Below are 21,898 nucleotides of genomic sequence, written 5' to 3' on the forward strand. Positions count from 1 at the left end.
TTATAAACTCAATCAGATTTCATTTGAAATTGTATTTTATTACAAATTCTTGCCTTATTTATGCAAATGAAGATTTTTGAAAGCAGTAGCAGTAAATACTACTCTTAGATTATTGGAATTTACACGTCTTAGGAATAATTTTTCTCTGAATTTCTGCTGCACTGCTTTTGATGTTATTATCGTTGTTTAATCCTAAGTCATTTGTAAATGATCAGATTTATGATTGATGGTATTCCTTTCATAACCTTCATCAGGCGGTGAGCTGGCTCAAACGTTAGCACGCCGGGCAAAATGGTTAACAATATTTTGTCTGCCGCTACGTTCTGAGTTCAAATTCCGCCGAGGTCGACTTTGCCTTTCATCCTTTTGGGGTCGATTAAATAAGTACCAGTTATGCACTGGTGTCGATATAATCGACTTAATCCGTTTGTCTGTCCTTGTTTGTTACCTCTGTGTTTAGCCCCTTGTGGGTAGTAAAGAAATAGGTATTCCTTTCATGACCTTCCTGCTTTTTTGTATATCAAGGATTACATTGTCCAATATGGCCTTTTGTACTTGAGGGAGTTTGGCTGCTAATATTAATTTTAAATTTTGGCACAAGTCAGCAATTTCACAGGTAGGGGTAAAATGATTATATTGACCTCAGTGTTCAACTGGTATTTATTTTATTGACCCTGAAAGGATGAAAGGCAAAGTTGGACTTGGTGGAATTTGAACTCAAAGTGTGAAGATGGATGAAATGTCGCTAATCATTTTGTCCAGTGTGCTAATGATTCTGCCAGCTTGCCACCTTAGTTTGGCTGCTAATATTAGCAGATTGTGTGTCCTAGTAGAGGGTTGCTCTAGCAGGGCCTGTCGCATTGCCCGAAGACAAGTCTAAATTTTCCTTTTGGAATTTAGATCAAAAACTTGAGAGTGAATTTGGGAGATGGAAGCTAGGAAACTGAAAGAAGCCCATTGTGTATGGGTGTGCATGCATATGTTTTTGTATTTCTTTGTCTTGACATTGTGCAATAGTCGTAAACAAGCATCACTGTCATATAAGTGGTGCTGTTCATTTCCAAGTTTCTGTGAAGACTTGTCTGGGTATGGGGAAATATTACCCTGCTTGGAAACATGTGAAGGTTGGCAACAGAATGGGCATCCAGGCTTAACAAATTCTGTCTGATACATGAGCATGGAAAAGGAGACATTAAGATGCTGCTGCTGTTGTTGTTGTTGTTGGTGGTGGTGGTGATGGTGCTGCTTGTTTGTTTGTTGAGGGAAGTGGTTTTCATCCCTTTGTGGGAGAAGTCCGAAATGTGGTCCTTTGCTATTCGTAAGACCCGCAGAAGAGAAAGCAGGTCAACCCCCGACACCGAAAGCATTGACGGATGGATGAATGCGCGTCCAGGCTCAGCGGTTGCGTAGGAAATCGGGGACAAGAAACAGGAAGAAAGAGTGAGAGAAAGTTGGAGTGAAAGAGTACAACAGGGGTCGCCACCACCCCCTGCCAGAGCCTTGTGGAGCTTAGGTGTTTTCGCTCAATAAACACACACAACTCCCGTCTGGGAATCAAAACCACGATCCTCCAACTGTGAGTCCGCTGCCCTAACCACTGGGCCATTGCGCCTCCTGGTGCTGCTGCTGGTGGTGGCGGTGATGACGATGATGAAATTATCATTCTCTCATAGTACAAACTCTTTTTTTTTACCCCACATTTTGTGAGCATTTGAACTGATTTTTCTCTACTTTTTACTGATCCACACCAAGACTTCTTTCCTTAGACATTGATGTTTTATCATTTATTTATATTACATTTTGTAAATGTAGTGTTGGTTATAGATTTCCAATTGGATACTCTCTCAGTTCACAGCATTTATGATAGCAAGGGTGTCAATGGTTATCTCTACAAATATGGTGGAACAAATATCACAAGGGCTGTCATTTGTAAGCACTGCAATTTTATTACTGATATTTATATCTGTCAGTAATTTACAGTGTTAAAGGATATGTGTGTGTGTGTGTGTGTGTGTGTGTGTGTGTCTGCATGTGCACACACAAACACATACACACATCATCATCATCATTTAACATCTGTTGATTATGCTGTCATGGGTTGGACAGTTTGACCAGGGCTTGCAAGCTGGAAGGCTGCACCAGACTCCAATCTGATTTGGCATTGTTTCTACAGCTGTATGCCCTTCCTAATGCCAACCACTCCAAGAGTGGATGCTTTTACATGCCACTGGCATGGGTGCCATTTGCATGACACCAGTATCTGCCACAACTGTGATTTTATTTGGCTTGATGGGTCTTCTTCTCAAACACAACATAATGCCAAAGGTTTCGGTCACTCATCATTGCCTCTATGAGGCCCAACACTCGAAATGAGCTTTTCATATGCCACTGACATTGGCCACTTTGCCTCTGTGAGGCTCAACACTCAAAGGTGTCTTTTACATGCCACCGGCACAGGTGCCTTTGTGTGTGTGTGCATGTATCTTTCGTAACTTTATTTTTAACTCATTTCAATCATTGGATTGAGATCATGTAGAGGCACCAACCTAAAGGATTTTAGTTGAACAAATCAGCCCCTGCCCTTTTTTTAAAGCCTGGTACTTATTCTGTCAATCTCTTAGCTGAACTGCTAAATTACAGGTATGTAAACAAACTAACAGTGGTTGTCAACCAGTGGTGGGAGACGAACACAAACATGAACACACACGCACACAGAGCAATGAGCTTCTTTCAGTTTTTGTCTATCAAACCCACTCATAAGACTCTGGTTGGCCTGGGTCTACAGTAGAAGGTGTCTACCCATAGTGTCATGCAGTGGAATTGAACTGGGAACCGCATGGTTAGGAAGACAATTTCTTACCACACAGCCGCACATGTGCCTATGCATACACATAGCCATTTGTTCATTCATTTGTATCTGTTTTTCTGTGCTAGCATGGGTTGGATCCGCATGTTATCTGAGGCATTGTTTTACAGTTGGCTGTGCTCTTTCTGGCACTAACCTTTACTTGTTTTGCTAGTAAGCTATCAGTTGTTACACAAGGATTTGAGAGCAAAGATTGCTCAGATGATTCGTTGACAAGAAAGTTTGCCATCAGCACTGCTCACTGCACTTTCATACAAGCAACTGCAAACACAGACATTCATGCACACACACACACACACACACACACACACACACACACACACACACACTAACACACACACGCACACACATATTTAAGATGCAGGTGTGGCTGTGTGGTTAAGAAGCTTGCTTCCTTGCTTCCAAACTCTCTGGTCTCAGGTTCAGTCAGTCCCACTGCATGCCATCTTAAGCAGATATATTTTACTATATCTCCTTGTGAGTGGACAAGTGAGACAGAGACAGAACGAAGGCTGTTGCATATATCTGTGCAACATATATGCATGTGTTTGTTTGTATGTGTGTGTGTTGTGTTGACTTATTTCGTATGTATACAGTATATATTTATAAATCACTATTTGACAAAGAAGTAAAAAGGTTATTTTCAAGAATATACAGTGTACAGGTAGGGGTTCACCAAGGTTCAATTCCCAACCCTCTCTTGTTTATCTTAGTCATCCAGGCCTTGACTGGCTGCCCCTGGGAGCTCCTCTACACTAATGACCTTGTTCTTATAGCTGAATCATTACCTGACATAGAGAAGAAATTTCAGGTGTGGAAACAAGGCCTGAACTCTAAGGGCCTTAGAGTTAATATAGCGAAAACCTAGTAAGTCCTAGTAAGTAGGAAAACAGACAAATCAGAAGTCCCTTCTGCGAGATGGCCCTGCTCAATATGTAAGAAGGGTGTTGGTAGAAACTCCGTACGTTGTGTTGTACCCAGTGCAAGCTTTCTACACATGAAAAGTGTAGTGGTATCGCAAGAAGGTTTCTGGAGAATATATTCTTTGTGTGTGGCAAATGTGCAGGTTCAATAAGCACTAAAAATGCACAGAGAATAGATCTTTATAAGTAGTAGATAGCATGTGTTACCTAGGAGACAAAGTTAGAAGTGGTGGAGGGAGTTCTGAAAGTGCAGCTGCTAGAATAAGGATGGGCTGGGCAAAGTTCAGAGAGCTTCTACCTTTGATAGTAACTAAGGGCCTCTCTTTCAGAGTGAAAGGTAGATTGTATGAGGCTTATGTATGCACAGCTATGTTACATGGCACTGACATATGGACTTTGACTGCAGAGGACTTGCAAAGGCTTGAAAGAGATGAAGCTAGCATGCTCCATTGGGTGGGTAATGTAAGTGTGCATGTGCAACAGAGTGTAAATGATTTAAAAGGTAAACTGGGTATAAGAGGCATCATAGGCTGTGTGCAAGAGAGAAGACTGTGCTGGTTTGGTCATGTAATATGTATGGATAAGGACAGCTGCATAAAGAAGTGCCAACCTCTAATTGTGGAAGGGGTAGACCCAGGAAGACATGGGAAAAGTGGTGAGAAAGGATCCTCAGATACTGGGCCTCACTGAGGAAATGACAAGTTACCAGATGTACCAATTTGCTGTACTTGATAAGACATGTCAATCTAAGTAAAACCAGGCTTGTCCTTTCAGATGCTGGTGCCACATGAAAGGCCCCTGCGCTGGTGCTGTGCAAACACACATGTTCCTGTGCTGCATAAATGCACCCATTTCTGTGCTGTGCACCCATACTGATGCTGCATAAATGCATCTGTGCTGGTACTGCATAAATGCACCCATGCTGGTGGCATGTAAAAAGCACCCAGCACATTCTGTAGAGTGGTTGGCATTAGGAAGGGCATCCACCTGTAGAAACCATGCCACAACAGACAGTTGGAGTCTGGACAGTTCCCAGCTGGACATGTCAAACTGTCCAACCCATGCCAGCATAGAAAGCAGATGTTAAAAGATGATGATGTTCCATTTTAGGTTTCCCTCTAAAGGACGTCAGCAACAGCACCAAGTCCTCCTAATTTGTTAGAAAAGTATATTATTTCTATCTTATTTTTTAAATAATAGCCATCAGGTTAAGAAGTGAGAAAGATGAAGAAAATAAGGGAGACCCAAGAAGACATGGCACAGCACCTTCAAAGACCTAAAATAAGTTAGCATCACCTGAGAAGACATCGGCCACTATGCTGAAAACCAGGATTATTAGAGATGTCTTGTTGTCCAATGCACAGACTAACTGTACAAGAGGAACTAAGACAAAGCCTTAGACTAATCAAGGAAATATTTTTTATTTCAATGAAACACACCTTTGGAGAACTGTAACAACTACGTAATTGGTGGATGATGGAAGCACTCCATCGGTTACGACGACGAGGGTTCCGGTTGATCCGATCAACAGAACAGCCTGCTCGTGAAATTAACGTGCAAGTGGCTGAGCACTCCACAGACACGTGTACCCTTAACGCAGTTCTCGGGGATATTCAGCATGACACAGAGAGTGACAAGGCCGGCCCCTTTGAAATACAGGTACAACAGAAACAGGAAGTAAGAGTGAGAGAAAGTTATGGTGAAAGAGTACAGCAGGGATCACCACTTGTGGAGCTTTAGGTGTTTTCGCTCAATAAACACTCACAACACCCGGTCTGGGAATCGAAACCGCGATCCTACGACCGCGAGTCCGCTGCCCTAACCACTGGGCCATTGCGCCTCCACTAACTACGTAATTACTGGGTGTATTGAATGAAGCAACAAATTGGGAAAAAAGTGAAAGTCTGTTTGTGAGTAACAGTCTGTTTCAGTGGTTCACACCTGGGACCCATGTGACCCTTGGGCATCCATATGAGATTTTGTTGATAAAATTTATCTGCAATAAATTGATTATTCTTCTGCAATACACAAAATAATTAAATTTTTTAAAATACAATTCCTAATAATATTCAATTATAAAAATTAATTAGTTTTTTTTTAAACATCAAATGGTTATGAAGGCACACCCATGAAAAATAGGAATGAAGGGGTCCCAAGATATAAAAATGGTTGAGAGCCGTTGGTGGTTTACACCATAACTTTCTCTTGTCCAACATCTTTACAGCAGTCTGCCAATAAATGTAAAGGTCAAGAGTTCAAGACTTGCATGGAAGCAGCTTGTCAATGGGTTTGAAATGGCAAAATGCTGTTTGTAGCTGACTGGAAGAAACTGTTTATTTTTTCTCAGGGGTCACTAATATATGTCTAGCTCAAAGCTGAATTAAGACTCTGTAAATGAAAGTCAATCAAGTTTATCTAACTTCACCTCAGCTTCACTATGATAATGGTGAATTTCTGACAGGTTAAACAAATGGATTTTAAATGCACAGTTAGAGAACAAAGGAGATGGAAGTGGGGACTTAGGTTTTAACCCTGTTAAATACCTCCTACAACTGTATAAGATTTATTTTTTTATTTGTAATTCTACTAAACTGAAGCTGTATTTAAATTGTGTTTAATTTTCATTTCAGCATAGCTAGACATTCTGAGACTCTATAAATGACCAAAAATAAATTCTTTAATTGTAAATATATATATATGACCATCAAGTAATATTCTAATATAATAATCTAACTTAAGGTGGTAAGTTGGTAGAATTGTTAGCATGCCAAGTAAAATGTTTAGTGGCATTTTGTCTGTCTTTATGTTCTGAGTTCAAATTCCGCTGAGGTCAGCTTTACCTTTTGTCTTTTTGGGGGCAATGAAATAAGTACCAGTTGAATCTTAGGAGCTGATGTAATCAACTTCCCCCTTCCCCTGAATTTGCTGACTTTGTGCCAAAATTTGAAACCAATAGAGTAGTGTAGAAATTGTTTGTCTTTCTAATAAAATCAGATTCCACATCAGTTATTTTCCTCCATCTTTGGATTAGGACATGGACCAAGTATCTTCTGTTTGTCTTTCAACTATTGGTGGTCGATTGCACTCGGAGTCTGGCTCATGTTTTTGAAGTATTGACATATAACTGCTCCATCCAGCTTCCCGATGGAAACAGAAAACAAAGATTAAGGCAAATTGGCAGGCATTAGAGCACAGGACAATACTGTCTGGTGTGTGTTTCAATTCTCTATATATGCTCATCATCATCATCATCATCATTGTCGTCGTCGTCGTCGTCATCATCATCATCATCGTTTAACGTCTGCTTTTTGTCCTTCATACACTCACAATTGGAAAAAAAGAACTGTACACAGGTGATGGTTTGATAAGAACTGGAAGAAAGTTGAGCTGGACATTTTGTTGCGTTTGGCTCTTTGTGTTGAGGTCAAATCTCACCATTGCTTATTTGGGTGGTTGACTTAACTTGTTGCCTGGTTTAGTATCATCACCTGGCACTTTGGATTTATTTAGAATAGTCTGCTCCATTGCTAGCCTTGTGGTAAGGTTTCCAGTCCAGGGATACTGTCCTTTTCCCTTCCCCACCTGTCTGCAACAGGTCATCAGCACCACCTTCTCTTCTCACTAAAAAGATTATTAAAAAAAAGACAACGTGAAAGTAAATGATTAAGGTTACTGTGGTAAGTAGCTTGCTTACAAACCACATCATTCTGGGTTCAGTCCCACTGCGTGGCACGTTGGGCAAGTGTCTTCTACTATAGCCTCGGGCTGACCAAAGCCTTGTGAGTGGATTTAGTAGACGGAAACTGAAAGAAGCCTGTCGTATATATGTGTATATATATATCATCATCATCATCATCATCGTTTAACGTCCGTTCTCCATGCTAGCATGGGTTGGACGATATATATATGTGTTTGTCCACCCCCCACCCCCCAACATCGCTTGACAACCGATGCTGGTGTGTTTACGTCCCCGTAACTTAGCGGTTCGGCAAAAGAGACCGATAGAATAAGTACTAGGCTTACAAGAATAAGTCCTGGGGTCGATTTGCTCGACAGCATGGCTGCAGTCAAATGACTAAAACAAGTAAAAGAGTAAAAATGAGGTGCGGGGGTGGGGCTGGATAAAAATTTTTTTATTATAGCACGTCTGGCTCTCCGTAGTTTTAGCTTTCCTCTCTGTTTCCAATCCGGCTTTTCCTAACTTCCTGTCGGCAGGAAGGCGCCGATGCGATCTGGTAGGTTCACGTCGTTCTTTCTCATCTCCCCCATTATCTGTATTGTCCTATTGTACATGCAATATACGCCAGTTGTTAGACATATTAACTGTATTATATTTATAGCTGTTCACTAACTCTATTCTCTACTGATGACGAATTGGTTTCCTTTGTTTGCTGTATGAGATGTGTGTCGGTGGTGGTGGTCAGTGACGGAGCTGCTGGTGTGGTTGTGCTTGTTGTATTATGTAAATGTCTATGGACAGTGTATCTCTCGTTGACTAAATAATTACACTCACATACTCTGCTACAATATCCACTTCTTGAGCATCTTTATTTATTCTCTATAAATAGTAATTAATATACAATGGAAGAAAATATCTAAAATGAATAGAATTATTCGGAGGCTTGGATTAAGAGAAAGATGACAAAATAATTCCCATTAACAGTTAAATAATCAAAAAGGTAATTAGAAAACGATAAAATAGAACCGACTCAAGACAAACGAAGATTCATCTCGAAAAAGTAATATTTACTACATAAATACAGTACACCTAATTGAAGGACCTCTCTATCCCCTCCGTGAAAGTGTCCCTTTAATGGTGTGACCAACTCTTATAAGGTTAACTGCGAGGTAGAGCTAATGGAATGTCACTAACACTTACCTTAGATGGACGTGTTTCGAATATTAGGTGAAGGAATCTGGTTATTAACTCTAGGTTAGGTTTTTTTTCGTTATATACCTATCAATCTTTCTCTTCTCTATTACCAGGTACCCTGCGTCCAGGTCAGTTATTATTTCAAGTTACAAATGTTGTTGTGTGGCTGAGCAGTCAGGACCTCCCTCTAACCAGACCCGGGCATCTTTAAAACACAAACCCTTTGACTAATATAGTCTATGCTATATTATGCCTGAAAGAGAGAAAAAGACGAGAATGGTTACAACTGTAATGCCTTGACCATAGGTCAGTACGATCAATGCTGACAACTCTCTCTCTCTGTCTCTATGTCATGGGTAGGGTTTGAACTCTGCACTGTAACCTAACAGAAAATAACGTCAGTGATGCAGTGGTTCTTACTTCTTGCAGAAGTGATGAACTACATTAATTATGATGGATGGAGGCTGGTTAAAGTTACCTTTGCTGGAGACTATGGCAAGACTGGTGGTTAGATACAAACCTTTATCCCAGTGGTTCCCAACCTTTTCACTACCAAGGATCCCTTTTATTTAAATGAGTTTTCCCTTTTGATATGCTTATATATATATATATGAAATTTTGAATTTAGCTCACAGACTCCATTATTACCTTTGTGGACCACAGGTTGTGAACCACTGCTTTAACCGATCCATCTGCAGGTTAGTCACCTACCAACTTCAGATTACCAAACATGACACTGTGACACTCCTCTAAAATGTTATTTTCACTCGAAATTGAAAAGAAAAGAAGAAAAATGAATTTCCCCAATTCATGTTTATTCAGTCTTTTTAATACAAACCAACCTGAGATGGCCACTGTTTGTTTCTAATCTCTAACTCTTATATCTATTTTAAAATCTTACTTCATAATTTTAAACCTAGAACCTTTGTTATGTTTCAAACATCATCTTTTACTAAATCAATCCAAATTTTTGATTGCTTTCTGAATTAATTAAACATCTCTCTCTCTGACACCAATACTTGTTCTGGCACTATTTTCCTATATGATGCTGACATGGAGATGAGTCACTGCTATCTCTAGCAGTCGAGTGTCCATCATTGATGAGACCAAGGAAGGTCAAAATTATATGATTTGGTGGTCTCAGTACCAGAGATGGCAGGGATTCATCTCCCCACTAGCAATATAAACAAGAGTGTGTTTTGCAACAAAAGCCAATATGACAGCATCTCTCGTGGTATCTACCTCAGTATAGCTTGTCCTAACAGAACATCCATGTTTAAGTTGGGATATATATTACCTCTCAATATTAATACAGCCTCTGTTGCTAATATATAACTGAACAGTATTTTTCAGTAGAAATATGGTCAAGAATTAGTTAATTCCATATCTAGTATCTGATTAGCTCTAATTTTAGTAGTATTTTTCTATTGTTCCTGAAAGAAGCCCGTCGTATATATGTATATATATATATGCGTGTGTGTGTTTGTGCGTCTGTGTTTGTCCCACTAGCATTGCTTGACAATCGATGCTGGTGTGTTTATGTCCCCGTTACTTAGCGGTTCGGGAAAAGAGACCGATATAATAAGTACTGGGCTTACAAAAGAATAAGTCCCGGGGTCGATTTGCTCAATTAACCCCTTACTCGGCAGAAACGAATATATGCGTTTTGACCGAAATCGTTTTTTTCTATCTCTGGCGAGTTAACTCGTCAAAAGATAGACTTGCCAAAATCGACAGCAAACAAGTTCCTTCGTCTAAAAATGGGTTAACTTGTTTCTGCCCAAAGCGGTAATTTAAAATCAATATTATTGAATTAAAATTCATAATAAATAAGGTTTGAAATATACCTCGAAATCACCATTCAAAACATAGTAAAATAAAACAATTAAAAAATATGTCTGAAAAAATACATTTATTTTCAAAATAATTGTTGGGTAAGGGGTTAAAGGCGGTGCTCCAGCATGGCCGCAGTCAAATGACTGAAACGAGTAAAAGAGAGAGAATTCATATCTTTTACTCGTTTCAGTTATTAAACTGCAATTATGCTGAAGCACTACCTTGAAGTGTTTTTAGTTGAACACGTTGACTCCAGTACTTACTTTTAAGTTTGTTACTTATTCTATCGGTCTCTTTTACCAAACTGCTAAGTTACAAGGATGTAAGCAAACTAACACTGGTTGTCAAACAGTAGTGGAGAGCAGACAGACACACAAAAATAGTTGGTGGTAAGGAGATTTAATATCAACAGTGGTTGAGAGAAACACAAATTTAGATACTACTATCATTTTATGTTCAGTAGCTCAAAATAAGTTAGCCATTGGATAGAACCTAGAGCTGTGTGGTTGTGAAGTGATCTTCTTGGCCATACACCATGCCTGTACCCTTTAGTTATATCATTTAACATTCTGAGTTGAACTCCTACTGAATTGCTTTTCATCCTCTGTGCTTGATAAGTATTAGTTATATGCTAGGATAAATAGAATTGATTATAGTACACCTCTATGGTCTTGTACTAATGTTAGAAACTTTTGTTTTAAGGTAATGTCAATTGTCTTTAGGACAGAAAAGTTGTATAAAGGAATCATTCCCTATCACTTGCGAATATAGGAAGACTAAAAACCATAGTGATGGTGATTATAAGGATTATTATTTATTTATTTATATATTTCAGAATGAAGTAAAGAAGTTGAAGAAAATTCAAGTTGGTTGTGTCCTATCGGGATTAAACAGAATATTGTGACAACATCTCTGCTATTGTGGTGTATGTGACAAGGACTTTATCCATATTTTTATTCCTGGAAGATCTCATGAAGGCGCACACTTCAGCAAGACGTTACCCATGTGAAACATGTGGCAAGACATTCTCACAAAATTCCCATCTTTCAAGACACATAAGAACACACACGGGTGAAAAGCCTTTCCGCTGCGAAGTGTGCGGCAAGGGCTTCCCCGAGAATTACACCTTAAAAACCCACATGAAAACCCATACAGGAGTGAAACCTTTCCATTGTGATATTTGCGATAAGGACTTTACTGAAAAAGCCACATTGATAAAACACACACGCAGCCATACGGGGCTAAGACCCTACAGCTGTGAAACCTGTGGGGACAGTTTTGCAGATCATTCTACTTTAAGAACACACATACGAACTCACACAGGAGAGAAACCATACCATTGTGAGATTTGTGGGAAAGACTTTGCGGTCCATTCTAACTTTAAAAAACACCTTCGAATACATGCCCGACAGCAAGAATTATTCCAGTGTGAAAATTGCGGGGAAAAATTCTCTCATAGATTTTATTTAATGAAGCACATGGAAACACATGCACCGAAATCCCTTGCACAACTGCGTTGTCAGATTTGTGGTGACAATTTTATTGATAGTGTTGCTTTGCAAAGCCATTTAAAGATTCATAATGATTAATAGATCTTTCAGAGACCACTAACTTTCATAGCAAGAGATAAAAGGTATAAAACTAGAATTTCTCAATTAATTCAAAGTTACTGTATTTTCCAGCATCCAAGTTGGATTTTTCATACAAAAATTTACAGCCAAAACAAGTCAGTCAACTTAATACATCAAGATGAATTTGGAGAACCGAAAATTCCATGTGAAATTCAGCAGGATTTGGAAAGATAGTGAAGATGTTTACTCTTTTACTTGTTTCAGTCATTTGACTGCGGCCATGCTGGAGCACCGCCTTTAGTTGAGCAAATCGACCCCAGGACTTATTCTTTGTAAGTCTAGTACTTATTTTATCGGTGTCTTTTGCCAAACCGCTAAGTTACAGGGATGTAAACACACCAGCATTGGTTGTCAAGTGATGTTGGGGGGAAAAACACAGACACACAAACATATACACACACACACACACACACACACATATATATATATATATATATTATATATATATATGCATATATACAACGGGCTTCTTTCAGTTTCTGTCTACCAAATCCACTCACTAGGCTTTGGTTGGCCCGAAGCTATAGTAGAAGAAACTTGCCCAATGTGCCACGCAGTGGCACTGAACCCGGAACCATATGGTTCGTAAGCAAGCTACTTACCACACAGCCACTTCTATGCCATGTTTGTTTACACTGTATACTATGTTGAGTTGTATACCAGAAAATACAGTATATCGGTTTCCCTAAAGATATCTTGAAATGATACCAATTCTGGCATTGCATGACACAAATACATGGTAGTTAGTAGATATAGTTGGTACTAAATTATAGAAGTCATTATGCTAAAGAAATTCTTCTAAGGCAAATATTAGTTTTTAATAATTTTATAGAGTTAACTGGTGTATGCTGACATAAATACCTTAAATGAAATGTATCGAAATTATACTTTATGTGAAGCAAAATATTTTAGCAAAAATATTAGCAGAAAAATATGACACTTATTAAAAAGCACTCTGTGTACATACAATTGTAAGTGAAACCATATCCACTATATACATGCACTAATAGTGGGTATATTAATTGAATTGTCAGTATTAAATATTCGTTATGGCTGATCTTACTAATTAGATTCACACTGGTTGTTAAACCAGATGTTAGATAAGAATCTGATTGTGTACCCCTGCACTCATCAGAGCTGGAAACTATGAAAAATATTTTATTTCATCTAACATTCAGTTTAACACTCAATGTGAAACCAAGTAGTAAGATCAGCCATAATAGATATATAATACTGAACACTTTAGTTTATATATATATATATATATATATAAAGCAATGAGCACAAATAGAAGACAGCATAGGAGGGAGGGACAAGTTGTAACAAATGTATGTATGTGTGTATATATATATATATATATATATATATATATATATATATATAATATATATATATATATACATACATACATACATATGTATGTATGTATGTATGTATATATATATATATTATATATATATATATATATATATAATATATATATATATATACATACATACATACATACATACATACATATATATATATATATATATATATATATGTATATATATATATAGTCACTATGAGGATATTTAGACCTCTAATAGGGATATTTTTATCCAAGATATACTGGTTTAATATAATGTATTTTGAAGAGATATTTTCTCCAATGAATGTATTATATAAAATATCAAATCTAATGGATACAAATTAATTTATTAATTAATTAACATCTTCACCTATAATTGTTTCATTTTGTATCCAATTTAAACTGCAAAACCTAAATAAATCTTGTATTTCAAAATATCTTGAGAGGAGAAAAAGGACAATACAAGGATTACATTATGATCTGTTGGAATACTCCCAGATATTACTCTTAGTATATTGGAGTATTCTAACAGATGGTGATGTAATCCTTGTATTGTCCTTTTTCATCCCTGATGATTTTCCTCTCGAGATATTTTGAAATGCGAGAATATATATTTTTATGTTAAATTGGATAATAAATGAAGCAATTGTAGGGAAGATGTTAATTAATTAATAAATTAATTTGTATCCTTTAAATATCTCTGTTTTCAAACTTAATGATAATATTATATATATATATGAATTTTACCTCATTTAAAATACAGGGTGGGGCAGAGAGGTTTTTGAACAATTCACAAAATCATTAATTTTAGCTGCAAACAAATTTTATTGACATCAATGTGTCAAAATCAAGTATGGAAAACAACATCCATCAGATGGTGTCGGCTTTCATTGATGCATTTCTGAAGGTGTTGTTAGAAATTGGCCTCCACTCTCTCCAGCATTGCTCTGTTGATTTGGGCAACTTCCACGCAAACAGCTTCCTTCAAATCGTCCAATGTATGGAGCTTATGCACTTACATGCATGCCTTGACGTTTTCCCACAAGAAATAATCACACATGGACAAATCTGGGGACCGAGGGAGCCCAAGGAATGTCAGCAAACCTGGAAATGAGGTGGTTGCCGAAGAGAGGGCAAAGAATGTCCATTGATGCTCTGGCTGTGTGGGCTGTCACCCCACCCTGCTGAAACTACAAGCATTGAATAGGCATATGTTTCATTGTAATTCAGGCAGAAAGAAGTTGCTTATTATCTCGATGTAACACTTGGAGTTCACAGTAACAGCATTTCCATTCAAATAAGTAAAGACCAATGACGTCAGCTTTTCCATTAGTACACCAGACCATCACTTTTAGGCTACGCAGCGGTCTTTTATGCAGTTCTCTTTGATTTTCAAGAGCCCAACAGCGACAGTTCTGTTGATTCACTATGCCATTGAGATGAAAATGAGTTTCATCAGTCATTAACAAAATGAGGTTATCATTTGCCTCAAAAATTGCTTCCATCTGATGTGCAAAGTTAAGCTACTGTGCATAGTCCCATGTTTTCATCTGATGCCTAATGACCAATTTGTACGGGTGGAAATGTAGATCTTCATGCAAAATATGCCTTACCAATTGATTACTGATACCAACTTCAGTGGAATGTCTCTTAGCAGAGCGATTTGGACTCCGTCTCAAAGCTTTCTGAGGCATTCCACATTTTCTGGGGTCTGTACTGTTTGTGGCATCCTCACCAGTCTCCTTGTGTACGAAGTGCATTCACTGAATGTGAGATTGTGTTATGGGTGGGAACTGCCTGATTTTGGTAAATGTTCAAGTGGCACTGAAACTCATTCAGAACTGCTATGACAGACTCGTTCTTCTTCACATAACTGTCGTAGGCAAACATGCGATGCTCTATCATTCACAGCGCCATGGCTTCATCTGAAAAGAGAAAAAATGCTAAGACACCATGGACCGAATGGTACCTGTTGGACATATGTCCCTCCCCCTGTGGTTGAATAATAGCCATTTCAGAAACGTCCACCCTCTCTTCCCCACCCTGTAGTATAAAGGGTTTATATAATTTCTCAGTAAGAAAGAATGCAGAGTTAATGCTATCACTACAGTTGGCTGTGAATATAACGACTTTTAGACATGTATCTACTTTTGTAAGTTTTATTACACTTAAAATTGTAGAAACATTAATCAAATGTGTATAGATGAAATTATTTAATTGTGATTTATTAAACAAATATTAAATAATTAGTGACATTACAGCTCTTTGATAATCTTCTAGAGAAAAATCTCTCTTTCTCTCTCACACTTTTAATTACAAAAAAGTTATCAGTATTAGCTGACAAAAAAAATAAAAGATTTTCTTTTAATACCAGCCGTCTAGGACTGCCCCTGGTTCTATGGTACAATCTAAATCATAGCCTTTTGTTAAAATTATGTCTCACACACCAGCTAAATGATGGCAGTTATTTTACTAAATTCATCATCATTTTCAAAAGTAACTGAAGCAAAAGCACTGTTTTTCTTCAGAATTATGGTAACAAAAGAGTTAAATGTAAAGGTGATAGCTTTAATACAGAACCACTTTATTATAGTAAATATATAGTAAATACATATAGTAAATATATGATCAATGACCTTGAAGGAAGATGACATAATTTAAAGTATGATTCACTGTGCCTCAAGTGAGCTAATTTAGTATTAGTATGAAGCATGTATGATCACAGCAGTTGACATTAGGAAAAGCATACCACTGTGTACATCAGGAGAGCCGTTACTAGCAGGTAGATTTATAAAGCTCTCATAGAACTTCTTTATAGCTCTACCTGCTAGTAATAGCAACCTACTGTCTTAAAATTGCCTGTTCAGGGCTGAGCTGGGGTTACATGAGAGTCATCTACAGATGCATAGCAGAAGTAGCAGACTAAGGAAAATGTGACTGAAAACACTGGAGCTTATGAAAGAGATAACACAAAAGCAAGCTGTGTGAGGAGTTGCTGTCCTGTGAACCTATCCAACCCATGGCAAATGTTAATTGTGATTACCACTCAAATTGTTAGTGTTTTCTATCAAAAATATATATCCTGATGATGTTCAATCTTGTCTCATATATAAACAATTACAAAAAAGAAATATTATTTTGCAAGTGCTTCACTTTGCTAACATGGGTTGGAATCAAGGTGTTGTTTCTGAAAATGTATTTAGGGGAAGGTTAGAGTGTTTTTTGTTGTTGTTATTGTTTATTGCTAAAAGCTTTTGTATTACAATGTGTTCTGTTAAACAACATTGGGATCTTTTCCTTTTGAACGGCAGTTTTCAACACAATTTCTAGTTAACTAAACACTTTTAAACTTCGTATACTGGCAGAATGTGTCAAAATAAAACATTTTTTTCTCTTGGGAAAATTCTTCTTGAGAAAATTGTAATTTGTAAGTTTAACGTAGTTTAATTTTTCGAATTTGAACCAATCCTATGTCCTCTATTTAGCTAAAATCATTTGCTGCGTCTAAAACTGAGACAACATCCTGTCACTAACCCTCACCCTAACCCTAACCCTAAATTTTAGCCTTTCGATTTTTTTTTCTTAATTGTTAAATTAATTTAAGGATAACAATTAAGAAAAAAAAAACGAAAGCAAAAACTCAAAACAAAAACAAAACGAATAATTTTAGACACACGTGTAACAATTAAGAAAAAAAACCCGAAAAGCTAAAATTTAGGGTGAGGGTGAGAGTTAGGGTTAGTGACAGGATGTTGTCTCAGTTTTAGACGCAACAAATGATTTCAGCTCAATAGGGGACATAGGATTGGTTAAAATTCGAAAAATTAAACTACATTAAACTTACAAATTACAATTTTCTCAAGAAAGCCAAGAGAAAAAAATGTTTTATTTTGACACATTCTACCAGTATACGAAGTTTAAAAGTGTTTAAGTTAACTAGAAATTGTGTTGAAAACTGCCGTTCAAAAGGAAAAGATCCCAACATTGTGATAGTGGTGTAGTCTATCACTGTTGTGATGGAACAAAAAACTGACTCTAGTTTATTTCTTTGTTATTGAGGTGTAATCATTTTTTTTTATACATATACTTAGAAAAATATAAAGACAAAGATTGTAGAATAAATTTCCTTAAATTAGAAATATGAATAGCAAAGACTTGGTTGTTTTTATATATTTTTTATTATATTTGCATTGAATTCAAATGTGGTAAACACGGTAAAAATGGTAGAGTGCCGGACAAAATACAATCTGGGTTGAAAGGCTATCTAGAGAAGATTTTCTACTTCATACATTCAGGGCTAATGAAAATATATTTCAGTCATGTTGTAGGGGTCAGAAATGGTCCCTTCAAAGAATTCTACATGGTTTTCTAGCAAATTTCACTCAGAAGTCTTGATTTACCAAGAAGACAATTCCTAAAGGTCCTACATTTTGGGATTGACTGTGAGATCCCGTAGTTGCAAAGTATACTTATTAACCACATATTCTTATCTCTACCTCTTCTACAGTTGTCACCTACTCTTCCCTACTTATTGTCCCTCATCACTTGTTCTTCATTGTTTTCCCTCATGCCTTCACTCTCTCTACCATCTCTCACTCAACTATACACTTTTGCAACATCTACCTATCATCTTACACTTTCTGTTCTGTCCCCTCTCACTTCTACTTACCTTGTATCTTGAGGGTCCCACTGCTACCTCATCACCACTACTTTATCTCTTTCCAGCTCAACCATGACCAATCCTACCCTCTCTTCTATAATGTGAGTAGCTATGTAGATCCTCTACAGCAATAAACCTGCTGTTTCTGGCTCTCTTCTGACACTCTAACCCCTCATTCTTTGGCATACAGCTGCTTCTTCCCCTCTCTACTGTAGCCCTTACTCAAGGATTTGGTCTTGGCTGTATGGCTACCTCACTAGTACTGGTATCATGAAAGAAGCACACACTACATGCTGTAAAGTGATTGCCATTAGGAAGATTATCCACACAGCTCTCAGGTGCCTTTAGCAGAGTCAACTGGGGGTTGGATCTCTTATCTTAGGGTATCTTGATGCATGGTTTTCTACTGAAGCAAGCTATGAGTTATGGTTTCTTTCACCGTCCTCCCTCCTAGCCTTGGTGCCTGGTGGAGAAGACCATCATGGATGCTACTGTACCTTCTCTGAATAAACTATAAAATATATCTTTCAGTGTTTTGAGGTTAATAAAATATCAGGTCTCTGCCAGTAAAGTTTGTTCATCATTACCATTATCATCATCATTTAACATCCATGTTCTATGCTTGTATGGGTGGGATGGAAATTTTTGTGGCAGAATTTCTATTGCTGAATGCCTTTCCTGTTGCCAACCCTTACCTGTTTGCAAGGAAGGTAGGTTTCTCCATGGTCAGGCATGTTTTTATAGAATATTGGAAATGAATGATGATGTTTGATTGATTGTGACACTCATATACATCCATACAAACATATACATTCATTTATTGGGTTGTCAGATAAATTTGTTTGTTTATTTCCAATGTTATTTGAAGTAGCATGAAAAATATTTTTATCATATTGTTGTTGTTTTTTTGGTAGCTATATTCTTCCTCTACAACTTTTGTTTATCATTTTTGAAATTTGAATAAATTTTACTTCTTTTCAGACATATGATGATGGAGTGCCAAGTAGGAAAAAAATGAGCGTTTTTGACACTTGGCTTCTCTTCACTTTCATTCAAGATTCTAAAGCTACCAAAGTTGCTCAAGACATTTGTGCTGTGTATGGAGAAGATGCTATTACTGAAAGAACTGCACAGAAATGGTTTACATACTTCATGGAGGGTAATTCAAATTCACAGACTTTTCACATTCCTTCCAACCTGTTCAGTTCAATGAGGATTGATTGAATGAACTCATCCATGTAGATCTGTGCCAATCCACCTGAGAATTGGCCCAGCAGGTGGAATGCGTTCATGATATCTTCAGCTGTCACTCTCACTTGATGTGTAAAGTTCAAATGTTTGCTGCATGGGTTCCACATATTCTAAGTGAGATAAACTCCAGCTTCTCTATCACTGCCAAATTGTTTGCTTAATACTAGACAACTTGTGGACACAGAAATTACTTCACTGCATCACCAGTGATGAAAAATGATGTCTTTATGTCAATATGATGTTGAAGAAAGAAAGGCTGAGGACTGACAAGCAACCAACATCTTGAGCCAAAATCAGAGCTGCATTCACGTAAGGCAACAATCTGTGTCTGGTGGGATTAGGAAGGGATAATCTACTACAAAATGCTTGAAGACAACCACATGGTCAATGCAGAGCTTTACATTCAGCAAATAGACTGGTTCAATAAGGCAATCCAGCTGAAACAACCCAACCAGTGACAACACTCACCTCACATCATTATATTGACCTCAAAAGCTCAATTGGGAAGTTCTATTGCACCCAACATATTCTCCTAATGCTTTCACATTCTCACCTTTTCTGGTACCTTTCCATTGTTTGGAAGGCATTTCATTTGACAACGATGTGGAGCTGAAACTGTTGCTCAGTGAATTCTTTGAATCAAGACTTAATAATTTACACTGTCTAGGCGTTGAAAAGCTAGTGGGGCATTGCCAAGAAGTGAACAATAAAGGAAAACATATCACTGGCTGATTTGTCAAAATTGTTGATTAAAAACTTTTTTTAAATAAATTGAAAAAATGAAAATTTATTTGACAATCTACATGCAGGATCACATTAGTGAATGTTTTCTTTTCTAAGCTAGTGGGGTGACTGATGAAGATTTGGCTGCTATTTCTAAAATATTGAATGATCATGAACAGGTCCCTTGCTTGCCCCATAAAGAGAAGTAACTAACAATGCCTGGCATTTTATCCATTCTTAAAAATAATGATGGGTTCTGGTCTTTAGAGTCAACTCACAAATTTGTAAGGCAGTGGTGTATGGTCAGTTGAATTAAACCCCAATATTTGACTGATATATATATGTGTGTGTGTGTATATATATTGTAGGGGTATCGTATTTCGTTATGCAATCATAATATACTACCAGGGGCATTCCTACAGATGTGCAATATTGACTTTGTTTCCTCAAACTTCCAGAAAATTATTTTCAAATGAAATTTGCTACAAATATGCTTCAGATGGTGTAGATTACACTATCAGAATTTGATATGAAGAAAAATTGAATTTGAAATTTCGGAAAAATTGTGATATGTGTTCTCACTATTTTTCTTTTCACAACAAATTCTAATATAATTGTAATTTACACACTTCGGAAAGTATTTGTAGGAAATTTCATTAAAAAATACCCGTTTTCCTGAAAGTTATGTGAAAACAAAGACAACTCATGTGACCTTTCCAAAACTCCTCATCCACAGAAAAATCTTTTTACAATAAATTTTGATATAATCGGAATCTACATTATCTGAAGTGTATTTGTAGAAAATTTCATTAAAAAATATCCATTTTGCTGGAAATTGAGACAACAAAGTCGGGGTGGAGGCACACATCTATAAGAATGTCCTACCAATTATATTAAAGGCTTTATAAGTCAATAGTGTGTCCTATTGTGTTAGCAGTGCTGTTGGATCACATTGTAAGATTAATTCTACAAATTTTCATTAGAAATTGTAGCCAGTACTGATTTGTTAGGACGTTTTGTATTTGGATCTGCCTAATGTAAGCAATGCAATTGAAGATAGAAAAAAAATAAGTAATGAGTGTAGATGCATATTTCAGGAGTTGCTTCTTCTTTAGCTGGGAGGGGCAGCTAAAAGAGCCTCTTGTTGGCTTTGGAGCAAGAGAGAGCAGTTAAGCCAGGAGAAGATGAGGAGCAGTGTTATGGTTCAGGGTCAAAACACTTGATGAATGTTGGATACTGTCTGATGACATCAGTTCTTCCTAGTCAAAGCTCCTTTCACTTTGGTGAATGGTAAGAGTACCTCCTTCTAGGTGTTATTAACATATGTTTGATCTTGAAAGGATGAAATGTAAACTAGAATTTAAAATACTGAAAGAAATTTAGCACTGCAATGTTTCTGCAACCATTGTAATAATTTCTTGTATGGGTAAATGGCCAATAATTTTGGGGAGTTATTAGATTATTAAGTTGAACCCAGTATTTAACTGGTACTTTATTGTAGTGAGCCTGGAAGGATGAAAGGCAAAATTTTTTGACAGGATTTGAACTCAGTAAGCAAAGATGTGAAATAAATACCATAAGGTATTTCATACAGAAATACTTCATTAACCTTTTCATTACTGCATTTATTTTGAGATGCTCTGTGTTTCTTTCAATCATTTTAAATATAACAAAAATTTTGTAAAATAGCTTAGTTATCATTCAGCTAGTGTTTGGAACATAAATTGTGACTAAGGCTTGGTGGAATATTTTAATTCAAAACTTATGAAAACAAGATATTTTAC

At 37.1% G+C, this 21,898-nt stretch overlaps 1 long non-coding RNA gene across 2 annotated transcripts; it reads left to right on the forward strand.

The window, feature by feature from the left end:
• Window positions 1-7,972: 7,972 nt before the first annotated feature.
• LOC118764366 lies at window positions 7,973-20,193 on the forward strand. 2 transcript variants are annotated; one of them, XR_005000196.1, is made up of 2 exons: window positions 7,973-8,024; window positions 19,122-20,193. It is a non-coding gene; the product is annotated as an uncharacterized LOC118764366 (long non-coding RNA). The 2 variants fall into 2 exon arrangements; XR_005000197.1 differs by lacking the exon at window positions 7,973-8,024 and adding an exon at window positions 12,087-12,401.
• The last annotated feature ends 1,705 nt before the right edge of the window (window positions 20,194-21,898 follow it).

This window comes from Octopus sinensis, linkage group LG7, assembly GCF_006345805.1.
Source record: "Octopus sinensis linkage group LG7, ASM634580v1, whole genome shotgun sequence".
NCBI classification, from domain to species: Eukaryota; Metazoa; Mollusca; class Cephalopoda; order Octopoda; family Octopodidae; genus Octopus; species Octopus sinensis.